Raw genomic sequence first — 14,765 nt, 5'->3', positions numbered from 1 at the left:
TGAACTAAAAGAGCTTCAGACAAACAAGCATCTGAACCCAGAACATGGCGCTAAAACAAGGGACTTACATTAGGAGAAGCACTCTGTGGGAGTCACAGCAGATCTTCCTGGGGTTGATAGATCCGGTGATGAAGTACGCTACATGTGCTACTTGGGGTTGGAGAGACGACCATTACACTTCATGGTTACTCATCTCATCTGCAAAAACGTAACGGCGCGTCGTTAGCACAAACAGGTTCCCCCAAGAGTAAACAAGAACTTGCAGGCAAGCAATAGAAAAGCGACAGTAGAAGAGTTTAGATCATGCACGGCGCCGGTGAAGCAGATCCGGTTCATGCACAGCGGTGTCGGTGAGCAAGATCGGATGCGGTGGACGACGGATCCGGCGAAGCGGCTCCGGTGGGGTGGACGATACCGAAGCTGAAGCAAATGCGGTAGACTGCTGGATGAGCATATGGTTTCGAGGTTCGGCGGGGATGATCCGGTCCGGTTGATGATGGCGTCGATGAAGCGGCTCCGGCAGGCAGCCGGATGACGAGGATCGCGAGGGCTCGGGTAGGCCAGTGAAGTCCGGCGGGGATGTTCCGGTGCGGTGGTCGTGGAGGTGGGAGAGAGGGACTTGGGAAGTTCCGGTGGGTGGTCTGTGGGAAATGAATTTTTTTTGGAGGGTTTCCGGGCTAGGGAGGTGGTGATCCAAAAAATGACGGGCATACCCCCCACCAACCGACTTTGCTGTCATCTCCACAGGGGTAGAATGGGAATTTGAAAGCGTGTGAAATTTTTGTATTTTGTGGGCGGGAAGATTTGCCGCTATGAGATTTTGAATTTGGCTACCGTCCAAGTATAATGATAAAAATTGTGACACCGTACTAGTACCTCTGTTCAAGGCCGAGTGCAAAATCAAATCATCATAACTGTAAATAACGGTCACTACCATGATCATGTTCTATCTCTGAAATTAGCGTATCCGCTAGATCTTGCAAAGTATAATGATAAAAATAATTGTGAGACCGTACTAGTACTTCTCTTCTAGGCCGAGTGCAACAGCAAATCATCATCAAGTTGAAAATTTGTTACCATGATCATGATCTATCTCTAAAATTGGCGCATCCACTATATCTTGCAAAGTATAATGATAAAGAATTTGTGAGACGGTACTTCTGTTCAAGCCCGAGTGCAACATCAAATCATCATCACGTTGAAAATTTGTTACCATGATCATGATCTATCTCTAAATTTGGCGCATCCGGTAAATCATGCAAAGTATAATGATAAAGAAATTGTGAGACAGTAGTAGTACTTCAGTTCAAGGTCGAGTGCAACATCAAATCATCATCACGTTGAAAATTTGTTACCATGATCATGATCTACCTCTGAAAATGGGCGCATCCGCTAAAACTTGCAAAGTATAATGATACAAAATTGTGAGACCGTACTAGTACTTATGTTCAAGGTCGAGTGCAACATCAAATCATCATTACATTGAAAAGTGTGTTACCATGATCATGATCTATCTCTGAATTTCGCGCATCCGGTAAATCTCGCAAAGTATAATGATAAAAAAAATTGTGAGAATGTACTAGTACTTATGTTCAAGGCCGAGTGCAGGATCAAATCATCATCATGTTGAAATTTGTTACAACGATCATGACATATCTCTAAAATTGGCGCATCCACTAAATCTCGCAAAGTATAATGATAAAAAAATTGTGAGATTGTACTAGTACTTATGTTCAAGGCCAAGTGCAGGATCAAATCATCATCATGTTGAAAATTGTTACAACGATCATGACATATCTCTGAAATAGGCGCATCCGCTAAATCTTCCATGTGGCGCATCTCATTGCGGAGCAATAGGCCAGTGCTATCAAGGTTGAGGCGTCAGTAGCGTCATCGGGCTCTCCTCTTTTGAAAGATCTTCTACATAGCGCGGCGCACCGCCCGTCGAGAAGCAGTCACATGTGATACCGAGGTGGAGACGTCGCCGGCATCCTCGAGGCGCGACCGCACTTCTACGAGCCAGCGTCGACTCAAGGTATGAATCCTTGCGTTGTCGCGCCCTTCTTCCGATGAAGTGGGGTGCCTTGGATTTATTGTTCTTCTCTTACGATTATTTCGAGCCGAACATGTGTGCTCTTTCTCTGAATATATTGCTTGAAAAGCTAACCAAGTTACTTAAATTCACTTCATTCTTAATCTTGCGTGCTAATTTTGTTATTTTTGCTGACAGTGGTGCGCGCAAGGAGATTTATTTGTGGGTGTGCTGAGCTGTTAGGCAGTGACGGACGCAGCAAAGAATTGGAGGGGGGCACACCCCCAAAAAAAAAATTTGCGCCGTCAAAATTGTGAAAAACGTTTGCCAAATGAACAATATATAAGGCTCTGTTGGGATGTTTATATTGGGAGACTTGTCATTGCATTTAGTTGAATGTTGATAACCTAGGATATTGAGATTGAATGCCAATATTTCTGTTTGGATATTTAGATATTTAGAAGCTCGACTTAATATGGAGGGTGAATGCCAAAATAGTCGGATCAACTTTGAAATTCTGAAAAACTAAGAAACAATGTGTACAACACAAGGAGCTCGGTGGAACCACGCGCTAGGGTTTCCGTCTCGCCGCCGCCGCTCCGGCCGCAGGCGGGGCGGGCGCCGCGTGTCCGCGTTTTTGAGATCGTCCACAACCACCTCAACATTTTGCAACATATATGCAACTCAGTGAGGAAAATATCTTCAGTACTTTACATTTTTGTGACATACAACAAGCACCCATTTTCTGAACATCGATTCATTATTTTAGGAATTATTAAAAACTAAACTTTTCAATGTGGGGAGAATAGCTGAATATGGGCAATTTTAAGTTTTGAACACTTAACACTAACACACAGTATAGCACAAGGAAATAGAAACAGAGAATGGGGAGGCGGAAGCGGACACTGGACGTGGACCTGCTAGAGCACAGTGGTGTGGCGGCCGGCGGGAAGAGCCGGGGAAGGTGTACAATGGCGGTCGGCGGCCAGCGCTGCGGCGGCCGAGCCCCAGCCCGCTTCTTTTTGAGCATCGAGCGGCGGCCATCCGCAAGCCTCAGAAGTGCAGAGGGAGTCCAGAAAGGGGGCAGTGACGAGCGGATAGGCTAACAGGCGGGCGACAGCCCCGGACGGGAGAGAGCGTAGAGGGCGAAGCGAAAGATTGGCGGCGGCGCGGCGGGGAATTGTGTGGTCGCTCACCTGGTCTCTCGTCGATCCTTGATACGAGACAGGCTTATTGGGCCTTTTTCAGCACTTAAATTAGGTGTATCAAAAACGTTTTCAACAATTCTGGGTGCCCCCCCCCCCCCGCTGCGTACGCCCATGCTGTTAGGCCTAAGTCGAAATCCTCAGCTAAACGAGGCCTCAGCTTAACACATAAAAAAGGTGTTCAATCTCGCCCACAATGTCCTCTTCTTTCCTCTTCCTTTATTGGAACTTGTTTTGCAGACAAGGAAAGTGGCACATGTAATGTGAGAAAAACCCTCTTAGCCAAAATCAGCTACGAGCAAGATTTTCTGTATTGTAGATGCCCCAATTGACTCTCATCTCCAATGTAGTCTTTTTTTATGTCAGTATAGACTTCTTTACATGGCATGCATTTTCCTAATGAGCAGCATTGTATTGCCATTCTAGCCAACCTGATCGATATGTCAAGCTTCATGCAGGAGATGCCATGTTTAATTTACTCCCTCACTCCGATCCATATTTCTTGGTGTAAATTGAATGTGAATCGAAGGGAGTACTTTTCTTAGATAGTACTATACCAGTTCAAAAAAAAGTACTACTCCTACTACATCACAAATGCATCAAAAGAGTACTACATCACAAGACCACCACGGTTGTACTAGTAGAGTTTAATGCTGAACTTCCAAAGGGAATAAGATTACACATATGAACTTTAAACAGGACCAGGAGCATGAGGGCCAGCAACAGGGGCGTTGACCGGGAACAAGCCAGGCAAGACGTAATTCTGGAGGAAGAGGCCATATGCTGCGTGCTTGGCCTTGGTTGCAGGGTGGTGCTTCCGCGATGTACTTAGGCCTACACCCGTCGCATGCTGGATCAGGCTGCGGATGTCCTTCTGGAGGATTTTGCCACAGAATGGGCAAAATAGCTCCCCGCGCATGCGGAAACGAATTTCACCACCCTTCAGCCGCTTCAGAACGTAGCGGCTCTTCTGGTCCCTGCGCTCCTTGTTGTCGTCCATGTCATCAGAATATTCCTGTGAATTATAAAGTACATAATAATCAGGTGTTTAATGACAGATCGAATAAATACTGCACTATCATAAGCAAACCTTAGAAACCCTAAAATTAAATGTGTAGAACAAGTAAATGGCAGAAGAAATCATACTAAATCACGAGAAAACCCTATGAACAGCAATGAACATAAGCCACAACAATTGCAAGTCCACTAAGTATGAACACATAAATTAATTATATGACTAATCAAGCCAACTACATGGCAGATTAGTCGAAATTAAACTAGAATCTGACCGTACGAACCGTAGAATCAAGTACGTCTACAAGAACAAGGTAGGAGATCAAATCAATCAAGAACCAGGTTCGTGCAAACCACGTGAACAGTAATATGACACAAAGAGGATCGGGACAGTTTCGGTAAAAGAGCAGTACCTCCTCGTCGTCACCCTCGACATCCTCCTGGAACTGAACGTTTGGGCCGAAATCGTCGAAGGGGTCGAGGTCCGCGTCCAGCACCGGGTCTAGGAAGACCTCGCCGTGGTGGCCTGCAACACCTTGCAGATCTTCGGCGGGAGCAACGGCGTTGCTATCCACCTTCTCCTCGACGGCCAGGACGCCCGTTTCGACCGAGGTCGAAGAATCAGACAAGCAGAGGAGACGAGCGGCCTGGGTGCCCGGTGAAGCCTCACCCGCCGCGACGGCCACTACCGCAGAGGAATCCTCTGCGCGAGCGGCCGCCGATTGCTCCGCCTCGTACGCAAGACCTGTCTTCATGCTGATGCGGTTGGAAACGAGGAAGTCGATGCCTCGGAGGTGCGGTGAGTTGATGGAGGTTTTTCACAGTGTGGGGGAGGGGAGAGGACGAGCTCGCGAGAGACGATGAGGCCGATTATTTTATAGCCTCTGACTCTCTGTATCGAGTTATGGACGCGTGAAGTCGTGCATGTACTCGATTTTCCACTTTCTGAGAAACGTGTACAACCTTTTTTTCTTGGACCATTTAACTTCATGTGGGGCTCATGTATACCAATACTTCTAAACGTCATAAGTAATTCACAATCATTCAGAAAAATATGAGACCTTAACATTTTATTTTTTGTGTCAGATATTGTCCATGAAAAATAACATCCTTCAAAAAATAAATTCCCTATGCCAATCCGGCCATGCCCGTCTACTCCAACTAGCTTCCTCGAGTAATTTGTCACCTTACATTCTTAAAATGAACCAAAATTTGGCACAGGGGCAACACGTGGAAAATGATGTTACCATTCTCTCTTCCCATTTTTGTTTGAATTTTTCAAAAAATTTCATGCCCTAACGGAAAAAATGTATGTTCCTTCTATGAAGCATGTATTAAATGGCATTACCAAAACCTGGGGGTGGCGGGGCACATGGTGGTGTGATGATACATCACATTTGGACCACACAACACAATTTGGATCAACAAAAAAAATTCAACCACCCTACACAAACCCTGGTCAAAACTAGTTTGACCAATGTTACAAAAGTTGTACATAATTCAGAAACCGTCAGAAATATACGAAGCATTCCGGAGTCAATACTGAAGACAAAGCAATTATGCCAAAAGACGAAGGCAGGGGAGGAACATGTCTTGCTATATTGCACAGCAAAGCCAAATTCAACTTTTCATTGATTGCAAAATTCTGGCTGCAATTAGCTCACCCTGGTCTCCTGATGTCGCAATAGTTGGCTGCTGGGAGCGGAGACACTCGACTTCCTTCTTCAACTTATCGCACTCTGTGCGAACTTTCAAGTACTTCGTCTCGAAATATTGCGCATGTTCAGCATGCAACTCCACTTCCTGTCGAAAACTTTCACAGTCACAGTTGCAATCACACTGACCATCCTTGTCAGTGACCACACTCATCGGTGGCTGGGCGCGTAGTTCCTTGACTTCCTTCTTCAACTTCTTACACTCAGCGACAACGTCTGAGTACCGTTTATCAAAAGAAGATTGCACGGAACGGGCATTCTCCTCCGACATGGCACGATCTAAAATGCACCTGCCCACGAGGTGGCGGATTTTCTTATGAAGGATGGTGTTGTGGCCCTTGATCTGGTCCAGTTTCACGGAGAATCGTGTTATCACATCCTGCATTGCAAATTCAACAGCAATGAAGTATGCAGAGTGCAGATGAGGGGGGAGAAATAAACAAATGGAGTGCCAACCTCTTCAATATGCCTGAGAGCTGCAAAGTCCTTGTCCATAGGAACCTCTTCAACGATGGAACCGCCATTCCTGGAAGAAAGACAGTTAAGTAGTTGGATCGGCATCCAAAGAAGGAGGCGATGAAACTGCGGCACGGCAATGGAAACATACACGGCCGAAGATGCATACACGCGCACTGGCTGCTCCTCTCCCGGAGACTGAGCATTCGTCTCTGATTCTGCATTCAGGATACCAAACCTATGCATGTTCTGGCCCTTGATCTCGGCGGCTGTCGCCGATAATCTCATAATCCCTTCCTGCATTGAAAAATTCACCAGTAACGAATCAGGGATCCTTTTTCATTCACAGGATAGGAAAATCATAAGATTAGGAAAAGCATAGGATTTTGTATACATTAGAGTGGGTGTATGCGCTATTTTATGGGCTATTTGGAATGTACAAAATGAATTCGTGTTTAATAAACCTAAATCTCATCCCTTCTTGCAGGTTATCCCTATGATTATTCACTAGATCCGTATGTTTCTTATCTCCCGCCCGAGGATCAGCAGGATATCATGGAGTCTGGGTGCAACTGACTAGAGACAGCCGCACGGGATTTTTACAGCCAGGGTGGCTGGCAGTTTCCTCATAGAATTACTTACTGATGTGTTTTTGCCTTTTTGGCACCCGCTGTTTTCTATGTTTCGTTGGTGGATCTTTGTGTCGACTCTAGCTGATCCGTGAGAAGTTGTCATAATTTGTGTATGAACTGAAGAAAGCAATAAAGCAGCCATATACATCATTTTGATGCAGAGGTTGTGGTATGTCCCGCATTTCGAAAAAAGGAACAAACATAGGATTGAGATGTCATGGCTAGTTGAATTAATGTTTTATTCCTATATTATTCGCACTACTAGATTCCTATAGGATTAGTTCCTATAGGATATGTTCCTATAAATCAAACAACTAATGTAGGAAAAAATCCCATAGGATCTAAATGCTACACAATTCTTATAGGAGTCCTACGAATTAAAGAAGCCCTCATGCAGTACAGAGATGAAGAGGAAGAAAAAAAAAGAAATGGATATATATTATATAGTGCATACATTATTAATGCTCTTGAGAGCTAACAAGTGCTCATCAAACAACGGGTCCTCGATAGCTAAGTACGAAGTGGATCCTGCGGTAGAAAGCACGAGCCTGGAACCGTCGGCCCTGGAAGATGATAGCCGGTTTAGTTGGCACCGCCTGCCAGCAAGGACTCAACGAAAATCCGGCATGGCGATGGAAACATACCCAGGAGCTTCGTACCCACCAGGTTGGCGAGAAACGAGCGATTTATCAACTTGGGTAGGAATGGCGCTGAAACCAGCCGCCATGGAAGAAAGACGATTAAATTGTTTGATCCGCTAGCCAGCCAGAAGGCAGAGAAACTTCGGCATGGCGATGGAAACACACCGGGGAGCTTCGTACCCACCATCTTGGCGAAACACGGGCGATTTCTCGGCATCGGTAGGAAGGGTGACACTTGAACGGGCGGCCCTGGAAGAAATACGATCAAATAGCTGGTTCTCCCGGGAAAAAAATAGTTGGATCTGTTTGCCTTGCTGTAATCTGCGTTCATGGGAGCAAAGAAAGCACATGGCGATAAAAACCTACCAGGACTCTTGCTGGATTACTCTGCCCTGACCCAACAAGCCTGAAGCAGACTGAGCTTGCGATGGAAGCGCAGACATGCCTGTCCGCCGGCGCCGCTGCTACACTTTCAAAGTCGGAGTTTGCAGGACTTTCAGCGGGATGGATTTCACCGTGGATTTAGTCTCAGACACCAACGGCTCCTTCCTCTTCTTACTCTTATTCATGTTCTTCTTAGACAACTTGTTGAACGAGGGATGAATCGCTGGAGGAAGAAGGAAGGGACAAGCAGGTGGGGATAGAAGGGGTCGGTGTAGAGCTCTCCGGGGAGGGTTCCCTGGGGAGGAGGATGAAACTGGAACGAACAGGACAGGGATGGGACTGGGCAATCTTGTCCGTCCATCCAAAATCGAAGGGCGGGAGCACATAAGACTTTGGGCCATTGACAGGCTGGTCCTACCACAGGCGGACCCCAAGTTTCAGCGATTCAATGTCAGTGAAAAGATATATTGGCAATGTAAAAGAATCTTGTTCGGGGTCGGCCGCGGAAGCCAAATCTCTGTGTCGCAAAGTCTACTACGAGTAGTAGTCTACTTCTATATAGGTATAGCTGCATAGCCATCATACCATTGCATTGATCGAGCTGTACGCCTTCACCACTCTGATTCAGGTCCAAAATATTAGGGTGTGTTCGGTTTGGGGATGGGGTGGAATGGAATGGAACCATTCCATTTCACTGGCACGGAACCATTCCATCCCTGTGTTCGGTTTGGACAAAAAAATTGTCACAGAACGGTTCCATCCTTGTGTTCGGTTTTGGAATGGGATGAGAATGGAATGGAATGGGTAAGATAATCACCCGATTAATTATTCTAAACTCGATTAATTATTTGCTAAAATTGATTAAGTAGTGCTAAACTTGATTAATTATTGCTAAACTTGGTTAATTATTACTAAACTTAATTAATCAGTGTGTGACAGTCACCCGTTCCACCCCGTCTGACCGAACCGGAGGAACCACTTCATTCCGGATCTAGAGGGAATATTCCATTTGGAGGAACCACTTCATTCCATTCCAGTTTGCAACCGAACGCAGGAACGGGCTCTGGGTGCGGAACGGTTCCATTCCGTTCCACCTAATTCCCAAACCGAACACACCTAGTGTTCTCTTGTCAAATCAAAGGCCATGTCCGTTTGACGAAAGGGACGTTCTTTACGGACTACTCAGTTCGGCAAAAAGATTCTTGAAGCCATGTACATATTTTCTGGATCGATTTAAGTAATTTGCTACAACTGTAATATTATTTCCAATTTTCAGCAATTTATTTGAATTTTTGGATTTTACTTATAAATTTCACTAATTGACATGTGTAGGGAAAGATAGAAAACAACTAGTGTATGCATGACCAATTAATCTGACTAAATAAATCTTATAGTGGCCACTTTGCATCACTCAAACTGAGAGGGCATGTTAGATTCATATGATAGAAAAATGGAGAATCGCTATGACATATGCCTCCTTGAATCCTACGGGAAAATCTACGGGAATTGGTAAAGCTAGGTGTGTGATGGTATCATAGGAAAGCCAAAGGAAATTTCTACTAGAGATTGAGAGTGCATAGCATAGTTGTCACAATTGCATATGAATTTTTCCAAGAGGTCTAACCTCTTATTAGAAATCCTATAGGGTTGTACTTGTATAAGAAAACAATACATAGAAATTTTGGAGGATTCAATTCTTCAAATCAAACAAGCTATATAGGGGGGAAATCATATCCTTTGATTCGTACAATTTGTATAGGAGTTATGTAGGATTTGACTATAGGAGTTATGTAGGATTTGACTATAGGATTTGAATATTTGTACGGTTGTGTAATATTTTTACCCAGATCAATTCACATACCACCGGTTATGTTTTTTTTGGGCTATAAAAATAGGATGTGTGGTATATTTGATGTGTGCAGAGATAATCTCACCATCTTATAGCCACCCATAACATTTCGAGCAAACAAAAAAAATCTATACTACCACTAACCACATCTCGTCCTACACTCAATTCCTACACAACCAAACAACAAAAATTGGCTATCCCTAGCCAGGTGGTTGGGGATACTCTCATCCCATAAACCTATCCCCTAAACCAAACAACCCCTAATAGGGAGGGAAGGAAAACCTAGTATCTGATACTGTACAAAAAACACATAAAGCAATCTGGAACCGTCCACATAGAATCAACGGGCCAGAGCAGATGCCTTCTTTAGGAAGGGTCTTGCGCGGAAGCCAAGGAATCCTCTGCGTCGACAATCTGCTGTAGCAGTAAAATTGACCATCATAGCGGAACATTGATGGAGCCACTGCAATGCGTCCAAATCCGGGTATAGTCTTGTCATATCAATGGCTATGTCAGTTTCTCCAGATATAATCTACTATCCGTTAGCTAGTACTACTACTCTAGAGGCTTCTACAACCATCTTGTATGCCACATGCAGAAGTTGTACAGTACTACGACTACTATCAGGTATCGACTAGTCCGATCACGTCCAGGTCGCAACTACTAAAATATGACCGTAAAGAAAATGCAGAAGTAGGATGGGGCCACGACAAAAGACATATCATGTCAGCATGCATAGCATCTCATTTGCAACTAGTTGCACCCACATCCTATTATCGGATATCACACTTCTGCACTTTTAAAAAATATGAAGAAAATCAAAACTGGGACACATATTATGTTGTGTATTGCTCCACGCCTCCACAGGTCACAGATGAGTATGCATCTGTGAAGTTTCATCAAAAAAATGAAATTTTCTAGCTTGCACAAAAAAGACAAATGATATGTGAATAGTTAAGGAATATTATTAACTTTGGTCTTTTCTTTTTTCCACAGCTCACATATGGTCACTTTTTGAAAGTGTTCGACGATTACCAAGGCATCTAGGATACCTTAAAAGCACTTTTTGTGATGTTGATCAAATTGTACTCTAAAATCGTCACTGGACAACAGGCCGGCCTATTGCAAACTTGTTTGAATGAGCTAAAATAGTTAGAAATCTAGAAAATTTGTCAATTCAGTGAATTTTCATCCTATAACGTTTACTTAATTTGAAAAACGAATGGGGACATTTGCCATAATGGGACAATCATTTCTACAAAAAAGAATAAGATGGAAAGTCTCGCAATGTTATTTATCATGACAACATTGACAATGTCACAACCGTGGGGTGATTAGGGAATCCACTCCGCTAGAAAAAAACAAACTTATATAAGGCATGTGTGGCAATGCAGTTTGTCTACCTTATACAAATATCTCGATGTGGAGCTATATATGGATTTTATTTTCCAACTTTAGATGATCAGTTTTTAGTTCACCATTTAATTAGAATTCATAATTTTGGGGAATAAAATACTTGGAGGTACGTACCCTGCAAGTGTGGTACCACAAACAAAGCCCAAACATGGGTCCCAATAGTACAACATATATAGCACGCATAGGAAGTTTGAGCAAATTTGAAACCAACCAAATGAGGTAGAAAAAAATCAAAAAAAAAAAGTTGTGAAACATGTGCATGAAGCCATCACATGACATGTACTTACTACTAACAAGTACATAGAGGTTTGGGGTGAAGAGTCATTATTCACACACATATACAATAAATATGGACTGCTTTTGGCTTTCTACCCATTAATTTGAGCAAGCTTCATGCATTGTCCACTTCAAACTTGACAACATTGGAACCATAGCTGCTTGAGTTCGCCTCGCTAGCCTCTTCCCATATGTAAGCTTAATTAATTGGTTACAAGATTTAAAACCACAAATAACTTCTGAATAATGCATGCATTTCCCCCCTTTTGCACATATGCAACTTTGCAAATTAGGGATGTTTGGTTTACCACACATTAGTGTGTTGTTTATTTTTATTAGGACCCCTGTTTGGTAGCCACATTTTTTCCAAAGCCAAAGTGTGGTTAGCCAAAAAAAATACTCTAAATTGTGTGGCTAGCCACCAAATTGTGGCTTAAAATATTAAAGCCAAACTTTGGCAAAACTTTGTAAAAAAAAGTTGAGTCTATGACAAATGGACCATACATGCAATAAAGCATGATAAGCCAAATTGTGGCAAAAACCAAACACATGCCTAATAAACTATATGGCTGCCAAATTTTAGCTTCTTGGCAAATTGTGGCTAGGAACCAAACATGCCCTTGCTGGCCTAAGGGGTCCAAATAGGTGTTTTTTTATTCGCTATCATGCGCAGTGTGTGCACAATACCACAAATCAAAATTTCCCAGGTAGGCCAAACATGCATGCATGGTAGGCGAATCGCCATTTCGAAGGTTAATTTGTCAAACTAGCTTACCATGAAACCATAAACTAAATCATTTGTACTCCAATTAATTAAGTTCGGATATGAATGGTGATCATCAACCAAACTAATAAGAATTCAAAATTTGGGATGATATAGGGATGTGCCCTATTGTTGTGGAATCAGAAAACATTAGCCAACGAAAATGTGGGTTGCATCCAAGTATAGTAGATCACAAGTCGATTGCCAAGAAGTTTTTGCCTAAATTTGAAATAAAGCCAAAATAAGGTTCAAACTTATTGAAATCAGCAAGCAAGGCAATCAAGAAGTCGCCAATTACTACTTTTATCTAGGAAAAATAACAAACATCATGGCATGCAAATATTCTTGAGAAGCAGAATCATTCTGTAAGGTATATATTTTTGGTACCATGCATGTTGGACATTGATTCGCTTCTTGCCACATGGGTGAGCTAGCTTGGTTACCGCAAGAACCATGCATGGCGAACTTTTGAGTCATGACCCCTTTTTTAAGAGATCAATGAAAAACTTCGTATTTTCAACTATACTTTGCCAAATACAGTTTTTTTGGTTTTCCACGTAAAGTCTTTTCATTTTTATTGGCCGATTTAAGGGGGGAAAAATTAAAAGGATGTATTTGTGAAGTGGCTACCGTGTGTATTGCGCACACTACCACCTATACAATTTTCACAAGTGGGTGACATGGTTGGATGGCCATCCATTTCCATGGTTTGTTGGATTATCTCATCATGTAGTATATAATAAATTAATTTTGTAAATATTTTTCAATTCAAGTATTAACGATGGTTATATTACAACTCAAATAAATTGGGAAAATACTGGGATTCACCTCCCTAGAATCAATCTTGCCCGTCCATTTCCTATAAACTGACTATAGGGAGTACTAGATTTAAATGGCGGTTGGAGTTAATTCCTCAACCTCGTCGCAGTATTATTCCCATCTGTCCCCCACTAAACAACCCCTGGCGGTTCGTTCACCCGTGCATTTCGGCAAGTTCCAAAAAACCCCATTGTTTGCAGTTGCTCTCCCTCCCTCCCCCTCAATCCCTCCGATCAGTTCGACGTGCTTCAGCGCTTCCATGGCCGACGGCGGCCTGTTTACTCTAAAGAGGAGCGTCGTTCCCCATGGGACGACCAAGGTGAACGTGGTCTACACGAATGACCCTTCCGTTCTCGAGCTCACCCTCAAGATGTACGAACAAAAGCTTCTAGAGGACAGGCCCAGATTCATCGGCCTCGACCTAGAATACACTTCGGACCAAGTAAGTACCGCCGTCGTTCAGTTGGCCATGGACGACCACGTCCTGGTGTACCATTTCTGCAGGTATGTTCTTCACATGCCTTCCTTTATATTGGATCTGCTTTTCTATTTCGAAATAGACTAGGTTCTAACTTGTATGAAAACACGAACAAACTAACTTGTATGAAAAATGTGGTCTGGAACGTAATATCTAACAAACTTGTATTTTTTTTTTGGATTGACCACGATATCTAGTTTCATGATTTTGGTACTCAAAATTTGCACAAATTTCATGTACTCATACTCACCGATAATCGGCATGGATGTCAAGATATTTTTATTTTACATATAGTAACTGAATCTTAACTTGACACTTAAATAATTAGATCATATAGTCGCAACAATAATTCATGTTATTTTGATGTGTATCACTGATGCAAAATCATTGTTTCACTGCAACAAGTATACAGTTTACTGTAAGAAAAATATGTGTACTATTTCAACATATACGATCTTACAAGATTGATTTGTGTTAACATGCAGGAGTCCTGACAATCTGGCACTGCGAGAATTCCTTCAACATAAAGGAATTTGTTTCACAACTGTTGACATCAGGAGTGACTCTAGAAGGTTTGCTAGAGATGGCATTAAAATTCCTGAACATAATTGGATTGACATTCAGGATATGATCAATTTCAATGGTCCTGGCAAAAGGACTGGCATGGGTGATTTGGCAGCCGCCATCATTGACCCATCTTACAAAGACATGAAGACCAAGTTCCCTACTAGCAGCCACGATCAATGGGAGTGCATGCCATTGCCTCAAGTAAACTTGAGGTATGCTGCGATCGATGGGTATGTTAGTTTTGAGTTGTACAGGCGACTCAAAAAAATCAATGATGGGCAGCGTCAAGCACAACCAACTCCAAGGGAAGTGGTTTGCCCGGATTGCAAGGAAGCGGCTAGGTTGGCCGCTCTTCCCCCTGCTTGGCGCGACGAGAAGAAGCAGTTTGTCGGGACAACCTACTGGGAATTTGTATCTTATTGCTTTAGGTACAACATACCATTTGATCCGAAGAATATTCCACCATGGACAAAGGACCCGTGCGAGCCTACTTCGGGGTCTCCGTGGGATGGCGGTTC

The 14,765-nt window shown here is 43.2% G+C and overlaps 1 long non-coding RNA gene across 1 annotated transcript; it reads left to right on the top strand.

Annotated features, from left to right (window-relative positions):
• The first annotated feature begins 1,889 nt into the window (after nt 1-1,889).
• On the top strand, nt 1,890-2,582 carry LOC127313852 (uncharacterized). Its single transcript, XR_007859222.1, has 2 exons — nt 1,890-2,035; nt 2,231-2,582. It is a non-coding gene; the product is annotated as an uncharacterized lncRNA (long non-coding RNA).
• The last annotated feature ends 12,183 nt before the right edge of the window (nt 2,583-14,765 follow it).

The sequence above is a fragment of the Lolium perenne genome, chromosome 7 (genome assembly GCF_019359855.2).
Source record: "Lolium perenne isolate Kyuss_39 chromosome 7, Kyuss_2.0, whole genome shotgun sequence".
NCBI lineage: Eukaryota > Viridiplantae > Streptophyta > Magnoliopsida > Poales > Poaceae > Lolium > Lolium perenne.
Note: the sequence above shows the minus strand (reverse complement) of the source record. Positions and strands in the feature narration are given on the sequence as shown.